The 8,416-nt window shown below is 49.1% G+C and overlaps 1 long non-coding RNA gene across 1 annotated transcript; it reads left to right on the top strand.

Annotated features, from left to right (window-relative positions):
• The first annotated feature begins 294 nt into the window (after positions 1–294).
• Positions 295–7,326, top strand: LOC139239104 (uncharacterized). Its single transcript, XR_011588602.1, has 2 exons — positions 295–444; positions 6,110–7,326. It is a non-coding gene; the product is annotated as an uncharacterized lncRNA (long non-coding RNA).
• Positions 7,327–8,416: the final 1,090 nt, after the last annotated feature.

Raw genomic sequence — 8,416 nt, 5'->3', positions numbered from 1 at the left:
CCCTGTCCTGTTCTTCCTGCCCCCCTCTTCCTGCTCCCCCCATCCAGCCCCGTTCTCTCTCTTTCTCCCCCCCAGCTCTTCCCCCCACCCCACCCGTTCTCCCTTCGTCCCCCCCCCCCCCCCCCCACCCGTTCCTTTTCTTCCCCGTGTCTCATTCCCCCACTGGGAGCAGGATTGCAGGATCCATGTTTGTAACCTATGAACCCTGGGAGGATTCAATGTGGAGCGATGGTCTTTGACGGTCTGCTTCTTGTTTCCTTGTGCATTAATTGTTTGTGTCCTGTGACAGACTGCCATTAGCCGAGGTTACATGATTAACGGCAAACCATACTCGAGAAACCCCAGAGTGCTGAAGCCTGGCTCCCTTCCGCCAATGAAGGGGAGGAGAATGAACTGGATCGATGCACCTGATGATGTTCTTTTTATAGCGACAGACGAGACTCGGTAATTACTGTATTCGCCAATTTTACAGGCAGCCAGAGAGGAGCTTCGCGGGTCACAGCAGGCCGGCTCAGCTTGGTGCTGCTCCTCCTGTAACTATTTGTGTCAGCTGTTGTAACGTAAGCTGCAATTTCCACTTCCTGCTCCCATTCGCACATCGCACGTTGTTAGTTAGTTTCCTGATAAATTTGTTAAAAGCAATTTAGTCAGTGGGTGTGATTGAGCACGAGCACACTTTGTGCTGAAACCATGGGGTGACTATCAGCTCCACGCTTAACACAAGTGCACTATAGTTTCTCCTATCATTTCTCGTTCTCTTGTTCACTGTAGTGAACATGTGGGTTTGGACATCAGACGCATAATCTCAAAACCTGCTGACAACACACGGAGGAGTAAAAACAAAATGCTGGAAATCTCAACGGGTCAGGCGGCATCTGTGGAGAGGAAGCAGAGTTAACGTTTCGGGTCGATCACCCGTCGTCAGAACTGGAGAGTGTTACGAAAGAACAGATTCTGAACACGCACTGAAAGGGGAGGGGAAGAAAGAACAAAAGGGAAGGTCTGTGATCGGGTGGAATGCAGGAGAGATTAGAGAAGAACAAGGGATGATGGGCTGAATTGAAGTGGTAATGACGGGAGCTAGAGAAACATTAGTCAAGATAGGGTGTGAATGGCAGGATAATGACCAATTGCCATTAGCGACAAGGAAAAAATAAATCGGCTTGGTGGGGGGCGGTGGGGAGGAGGTGAAAGGGAACCAAAGATTGGCAGCGATTACGCTCTGGAATTGCTGAACTCGATGCTCAGGGTCACGCTTGCAGACTGAACAGAGGTGTTCCGCAAAGCGGTCACCCAATCTACGCTTGGTCTCCCCAGTGTAGAGACCGCATCGTGAGCAGCGAATACAGAATACTACATTGAAAGCAGTACAAGTAAATCGCTGTTTCACCGGGAAGGAGTGTTTGGGGCCCTGGACAGTGGGAAGGGAGGGGGTAAAAGGGCAGGTGTTGCATCTCCAGCGCTTGCACGGGAAGATGCCGTGGGAAGGGGAGGGGGTGCTGGGGGTAACTGCGGAATGGACCAGGGTGTTGGGAAAGGAGCGGTCCCTGTGGAACGCTGAGGGGGGAGGGGAAGATGTGATTGGTGGTGGGATCACGCTGGAGGTGGCGGAAATGGCGGAGGATGATCCATGGAACGTGGAGGCTGGTGGGGTGAAAGGTGAGGACAAGGGGAATCCTGTCATGGTTCTGAGAGGGAGGGGAAGGGCTGAGAGCAGAGGTGCGGGAAATAGAACGGACACGGGCGAGGGCCATGTTAACCACGGCGGAGGGGAATCCTCGGTTGAGGAAAAAGGAAGACATGTCAGAGACACTAGTGTGGAAGGTGGCATCGTCAGAGCAGATGCGACGGAGACAGAGAAACTGGGAGAATGGAATGGAGTCCTTACAGGAAGCGGGCTGGGAGGAAGTGTAGGCCAGGTAGCTGTGGGAGTCAGTGGGCTTATAGTGGAATCTGGTTGAAATCCTACCCCAGAGATGGAGACGGAGAAGTCGAGGAAAGGAAGGGACGAATCGGAGATGGACCATGTGAAGGTGGGGGAAGGGTGGAAATTGGATGCAAAGTGAATGAATTTTCAAGTTCAGGGCGAGAGCAGGAAACAGCACCGATACATAGAAACATAGAAAATAGGTGCAGGGGCAGGCCATTCGGCCCTTCGAGCCTGCACCACCATTCAATAAGATCATGGCTGATCATTCCCTCAGTACTCCTTTCCTGCTCTCTCTCCATACCCCTTGATCCCTTTAGCCGTAAGGGCCATATCTAACTCCCTCTTGAATATATCCAATGAACTGGCATCTACAACTCTGTGGTAGGGAATTCCACAGGTTAACAACTCTCTTGAGTGAAGAAGTTTCTCCTCATCTCAGTCCTAAATGGCCTACCCCTTATCCTTAGACTGTGACTCCTGGTTCTGGACTTCCCCAACATCGGGAACATTCTTCCTGCATCTAACCTGTCCAGTCCCATCAAAATCTTATATGTTTCAATGAGATCCCCTCTCATCCTTCTAAACTCCAGTGTATAAAGGCCCAGTCGATCCAGCCTCTCCTCATATGTCAGTCCAGCCATCCCGGGAATCAGTCTGGTGAACCTTCGCTGCAAGAATGTCCTTCCTCAGATTAGTAGACCAAAACTGAACATAATATTCCACGTGAGGCCTCACCAAGGCCCTGTACAGCTGCAGTAAGACCTCCCTGCTCCTATACTCAATACCCCTAGCTATGAAGGCCAACATATTATTTGCCTTCTTCATTGCCTGCTGTAACTGCATGCCAACTTTTAATGACTGATGAACCATGACACCCAGGTCTCGTTGCACCTCCCCTTTTCCTAATCTGCCGCCATTCAGATAATATTCTGCCTTCCTGTTTTTGCCCCCAAAGTGGATAACCTCACCTTTATCCACATTATACTGCATCTGCCATGCATATTTGCCCAGTCACCTAACCTGTCCAAGTCACCCTGCAGTCTCTTAGCGTCCTCCTCACAGCTCACACCGCCACCCAGTTTAGTATCATCTGCAAACTTGGAGATATTACACTCAATTTCTTCATCTAAATCATTAATGTACATTGTAAAGAGCTGGGGTCCCAGCACTGAGCCCTGCGGCACTCCACTAGTCACTGCCTGCCATTCTGAAAAGTACCCGTTTATACCGACTCTCTGCTTCCTATCTGCCAACCAGTTCTCTATCCACGTCAGTACATTACCCCAATACCATGTGCTTTAATTTTGCACTCCAATCTCTTGTGTGGGACCTTGTCAAAAGCCTTTTGAAAGTCCAAATACACCACATCCACTGGTTCTCCCTTGTCCACTCTACTAGTTACATCCTCAAAAAATTCGAGAAGATTTGTCAAGCATGATTTCCCTTCATAAATCCATGCTGACTTGGACCGATCCTGTCACTGCTTTCCAAATCTCCTCTTTATTCCTCTTTAACCAGCAACGCCACCCCACCTCCTTTTCCTTTCTGTCTATCCTTCCTGAATGTTGAATACCCCTGGATGTTGAGTTCTCAGCCTTGGTCACCCTGGAGCCATGTCTCCGTAATCCCAATTATATCAGATTCGTTAATAGCTGCCTGTCATCAATGTACCGGAAAAAGAGGTGAGGGAGGGGACCCGAGTAGGACTGGAACAAAGAACGTTCCACATATCCCACGAAAAGGCAGACATAGCTCGGACCCCTGCGGGTTTCCATAGCAACACCTTAATTTAGAAGAAGTGAGTGGAGTTAAAGGAGAAGTTGTTCAATGTGAGAACAAGTTCAGCCAGGCAGAGGAGGGTGGGGGATGGGGATTGGTTGGGCCTCTGCTCGAGGATGAAGCGGAGCGCCCTCAGGCCGTCCTGGTGGGGGATGGAAGTGTCGAGGGATTGGATGTTCATGGTGAAAAGGAGACGGTTGGGGCTGTTAAAGTGACAGAGGGCGTCGGAGGAGTCGCGGATGCAGGTGGGAAGATACTGGACAAGGGGAGAAAAAATAGAGTTAAGATAGGAAGAAATATGTTCAGTGGGGCAGGAACAGGCTGAAACGATGGGTCTACCGGGGCAGTCCTGTTTGTGGATCTTGGGAAGGAGGTAGAAGCAAGCTGTGCGGGGTTGGGGAACTATGAGGCTGATGGCTGTGGAGGGAAGATCTCCAGAGGAGATGAGGTCAGTGACTGTCTGAAAAATGATGGCTTAATGTTCAGTCATGGGGTCATGGTCCGGGGGGGGGTAGGAGGAGGTGTCAGAGAGTTGGTGATCAGTCTCTGCAAGGTAGAGGTCAGTTCGCCAAACAACAACAGCACCACCCTCGTCAGCAGGTTTGATGACAAGGTTGGGGTTGGATCTGAGCGAGCGGAGTGCTGCAAGTTCAGAGGGAAGGAGGTTGGAGTGAGTGAGGGGAGCAGAGACATTGAAACTGTTTGCAATGAACAGATCTAGAGAGGGTAAGAGGCCAGAGGGAGGGGTCCAGGTAGAGTGAGAATTCTGAACACGGGAGAAAGGGTCAGCTGTGCAGAAGGAAGACCCCTGGCCGAAGAAGTGGGCACAGAGGCGAAGGCGGGGAAAAAGAGCTCAGCATCGCGCCGTTCGAAATTCATTGAGGTGGGGGCATAAGGGGATGGAGCTCAGGCCTTTGCTGAGGAAAAGTCGGAGGGTTTGCAACCTCAGGCAGACTGAAAGTGGTGTGAGGGAGCTGAGTGGGCACTGATTGGCAGTATAAAATGGAAAGGTTCTGGAGATCAACCGTGGGCTTTAAATAACAACAGTAATTTCTTGAAAGTGCAAAAAGGTAAATTCAAACAAACAGTCGAAAGTGTCTTGTGTTTTCTAAGTATGTGCAAAAAGCAGCAGAGTAAAGAAATTATCATCAATTTTTGCATGGAAACAACAGCACAGAAACAGGCCATTCGGCCAGCAGGTCCGTGCCACTGTTCCTCTCCACATCAGCCTCTTCATCTCACCCCATCACCATATCCTTCGATTCCTTTCTCCCTCGTCTACTTATTTAGCTTCCCCTTGAATGCTTCTCTGCTATTTGCCTCAATTCCTCCCTGTGGGAGTGTGCTCCACATTCTCAGCACTAGCTCGGTAAAGAAGCTTCTCCTGGATTTATTAGTGACTATCGTGTATCGGGATTGAGTCGGAGTGGAATTTCCCAGATTATTTCCCCCCCAAATTGGCCTGGGTTTTTAATCTGTTGTTCTGCCTCTCCCAGGAGGTGACGTGTTTGGGTGGGTGGGGAGTGTGTACCACAATTGTGTGCAAAGGTTGGATGGACCAGAGTGCTTCATTGGTCCGTCATTGGATGTTCCCTAGAAGCTTTGGGGCCTCTGCTCCATTGACACTGCTACTTTCCAAGGAGTAGGTGGCCTTCTTAGTTCTCTTACCAAACTGCACCACCTCACCATTGACTATATTTAAATTCATTTTCAATTTATATGCATTTTGTGCTAGTTTTATTAACATCATCCTGTATTTTGTCACAGTCCCCCTCTGTATCCTCTAATTTGGTGTCATCTGCAAATTTTGAAATTATGCTTCTGATTATGTCAATCGTGAAGAACAGTAGTCCCAGCACCGAACCCCATGGAACATCGCTTCCCAGTCAGTTAGTCTACAGCTTTCGGCGGTCCAATATAGAAAGGACATTAAAGCCATAGAGAGCTTACAGTGTCGATTCACCAGGAGCAGACCAGGGATAGGAAACTATAGTTATCAGTGGGACACAGTGAGGATTCTGTGTTCATACTTGTGGTGGAATAAAAGGCTAAGAGGAGATTTCATGGAGCGTTTTAAAATGATGCAGTTTTGACGGTAAATGGGGAAAGTCTATTCCTGCTGGTTGGAAAGTCAGCGATCTGGGGGCATTGTTTAGTGAGGGTTGTGTGCGTGGGACGGTGAGGGTTGTGTGCGTGGGACGGTGAGGGTTGTGTGCGTGGGATAAGGGGATGTCGATACAGACTGGGAAATGGTAAGTTCAGGCATGAAGTGAGGAAACAGAGGCTCGGGACTCTGGGCTGTGTGATTGAAGCCTGACTGAACCTGCTGCGTTGTCTTGGTTAGTATTGATGTTGTACCATTCACAGATTTAATTAGTGTCTTCTTCTTCTTGAAACTAGGAAAGTGCGTAAGATGCTGGGCCCGGTAGATATGAAGCGAGCTGCACGCCAGCCCTACAGACAGATTCTCATCCGGCAAGGACGCACATCCTCTGCATCGCAGCAGCCCAGGCAGCCCATGAATGAAGAACCGATTGTCATCGAGGATTAATGCAACGTGAGAGACTGTAGTCCCTGTTATACTTGAACCTTCAGTACGCATGAAGTAGAGCTCCTGAACTAGACTCCGAATCAAGTGCTTGTCAGCCTCACGTTTAAGATCAAATTGAAGGATTATTATGAGTTAGGTTTCCAATTTCCCTCCAGAGTGGACGATGGCAGTGGACAGACAGCAGCCGGTGGCTACATTTAAAGGCGGCTCTGACAGCTGCTTCCACCTGCTCTCAGTGGCTGCTACCTTCCCGTTTGTCAACACAGGAAGCCGAGCTGCCAGCTGATGTTATTGGCGAACCTGAATGGCCTCTGGTTCTTTGTTCTTCGAACTCTCCTCTGCTCCAGTCTGTGATGCTGGGGCCCCCAGAAACGTGTGGTTGTCTTTGGCTTGGTAAAAGGTTTTTTTTAAGAAAAAGAAAAGGAACGAAAACATTTTTAAAATTCCTTTTATTTTGAGAATTGTCTGTACTAGTTTAAGGAGGTGGCGTTTATCCTCGGTATAAGAAGCAAGTTTTGTTTTTATGGACGGGTTGGCGTGCAGTTAATGCAGTGCATTGTTTTTGCATGTTACACTGTATATCGTATCCTTGATCCCATTTAAAATGGTGCAGTTTTCCAATGGAGCAGAAGAGGAAAAAAACTTTCTTAAAAGACTTTTTTTCATGTATGACCTTGAATCTTTTCATCACTTGAGATTCGTTATTGCAAGTTTCACAGTGAATAATTATGTACAAAATATTTTTCCATGTTTCTGACTTGGGTTGTGTTTGAAGCGCCCTGATTTTCACAGTGAGATATATTCCTACGACAAGGTTCTATAGTTTAGCGTGCTGATATGTACATACACTGCTAATGTAGTTGGTAAGTTAGTGTTATTCAGTCATTCCATAGGATTCAGGGGAGGGGCAGTGGATGTAAAGTTTTACTGATTCTATTTGTTACAGCTTAAGGAAGTACAGTGCGCGCCGAGGCAGCGTGTACTCTATGCCCATCACCCAACATTCAAATGCAGCTCATCCTTAGCCATACAGAAATAAAGCATCACAAAATCTCTCCTCAACTTACTTTCTTTTACTCCAGCTTTTTATTTTGTCAACTGTTCATGTGTTTTATTGTGAGAACTGTGGCACCGTTTCTTCTCAGCAGCTCTGTGAGCTCTGTCGTTGTGCAAACTTCACACGTACTGCCCGCTCCTGGCACCTTCAACACAGCTCACCCTACGCTCAATGAAATAAGTATTTCTCACCTTTACAGGATTAATCTTCAATTCGTTGCAAGCTGTCCTTGCGAGATCTGCAACTGGCTCAAAGCTGCGGTTTCTCCCCCACTTTTCACTACTACTCTCCAGAAGGTGCTGTCTCTCCCTGGGGTACAGTCCCTGAAGGTGCTGACATTACCTGGGGTACAGTCCCTGAAGGTGCTGACACTACCTGGGGTACAGTCCCTGAAGGTGCTGACATTACCTGGGGTACAGTCCCTGAAGGTGCTGACACTACCTGGGGTACAGTCCCTGAAGGTGCTGACACTACCTGGGGTACAGTCCCTGAAGGTGCTGACACTACCTGGGGTACAGTCCCTGAAGGTGCTGACATTACCTGGGGTACAGTCCCTGAAGGTGCTGACATTACCTGGGGTACAGTCCCTGAAGGTGCTGACATTACCTGGGGTACAGTCCCTGAAGGTGCTGACATTACCTGGGGTACAGTCCCTGAAGGTGCTGACATTACCTGGGGTACAGTCCCTGAAGGTGCTGACACTACCTGGGGTACAGTCCCTGAAGGTGCTGACTCTGGGGTACAGTCCCTGAAGGTGCTGACTCTGGGGTACAGTTGCTGAAGGTGCTGACTCTCCCTGGGGTGTACAGTTCCTGAGGGGCTGACTCTCCCTGGGGTACAGTTCCTGAAGGTGCTGACTCTGGGGTACAGTCCCTGAAGGTGCTGACTCTCCCTGCGGTACAGTTCTAGAAAGTGCTGACTCTCCCCAGGGTACAGTCCCTGAAGGTGCTGACTCCCTGGGGTACAGTTCGTGAAGGTTCTGACTCTCTGGGGTACAATTCCTGAAGGTTCTGACCCTCCCTGGGGTACAGTTCCTGGAGGTGCTGACTCTCCTTGGGGTACAGTTCCTGAAGGGGCTGACTCCCTGGGGTACAGTTCC

The sequence above is a fragment of the Pristiophorus japonicus genome, chromosome 26, assembly GCF_044704955.1.
Source record: "Pristiophorus japonicus isolate sPriJap1 chromosome 26, sPriJap1.hap1, whole genome shotgun sequence".
NCBI classification, from domain to species: domain Eukaryota; kingdom Metazoa; phylum Chordata; class Chondrichthyes; family Pristiophoridae; genus Pristiophorus; species Pristiophorus japonicus.
The sequence above is the reverse complement of the archived record's forward strand: the minus strand, read 5'-3'. Positions and strand labels throughout refer to the sequence as shown.